The sequence below is a fragment of the Myotis davidii genome, unplaced genomic scaffold (assembly GCF_000327345.1).
Source record: "Myotis davidii unplaced genomic scaffold, ASM32734v1 scaffold925, whole genome shotgun sequence".
NCBI classification, from domain to species: domain Eukaryota; kingdom Metazoa; phylum Chordata; class Mammalia; order Chiroptera; family Vespertilionidae; genus Myotis; species Myotis davidii.
The window spans coordinates 122,319-122,996 of record NW_006296531.1 but is presented as its reverse complement, the minus strand read 5'-3'; the positions used below and the strand labels follow the sequence as shown (position 1 = coordinate 122,996).

Below are 678 nucleotides of genomic sequence, written 5' to 3'. Positions count from 1 at the left end.
CGTAGCGTGACTGAGGGTGGCATTGCAACCTCCCAATCTGCCCTGCTCTGTGCATGACAGGGGGCGGCACCCCAACTCCCCAATCAGCCCTGCTCTGAGCCCGACCAGAGGCTGCACCTAGAGATTGGGCCTGCCCTCTGCCACCCAGGAGCAGGCCTAAGCCAGCATGTCGTTATCTCCCGAGGGGTCCCAGACTGCAAGAGGGCACGGGCCGGGCTGAGGGACCTTCTCTTCGCCCCGGAGTGCACAAATTTTTGTGCACCGGGCCTCTAGTTTATTTTATAGATTTAAAAAAAGTCACAAAACTTTTGAAGTAACTGATTAATGAATACCAGGAGGCTGATTCTCCTTTCCCCTTTGTTTTTTATTTGGTTTTCTGCTGCACAACAAACTTGCTGACAGGACAGATACTAATTATCTTTTTTTTTTATAACTTTTTAAAAATATAGTGTTCATAGTAAAAATTCAGACATGCCAGAACTAACATTCTTGTAACAATATCAAGATTAAGTAATAGGACATTAGCCCAGTACACCAGAAACCTTCACTTTCTCCTCCACTTATCACCCCTTCCCCAGAGGTAATCATTGTCCTAACTTCTAACACCATTAGATTCACTTTGTCTGTTTTTTTATTTTCTTATTTTAACAAATGAATCATATTGTTTGTATTCATATA

At 43.5% G+C, this 678-nt stretch overlaps 1 protein-coding gene across 5 annotated transcripts in view; it reads left to right on the top strand.

Annotated features, from left to right (window-relative positions):
• Positions 1-678, top strand: part of RABEP1 (rabaptin, RAB GTPase binding effector protein 1) — a 102,185-nt gene that overhangs the window by 79,905 nt on the left and 21,602 nt on the right. The gene's annotated exons all lie outside the window — the stretch shown is intronic.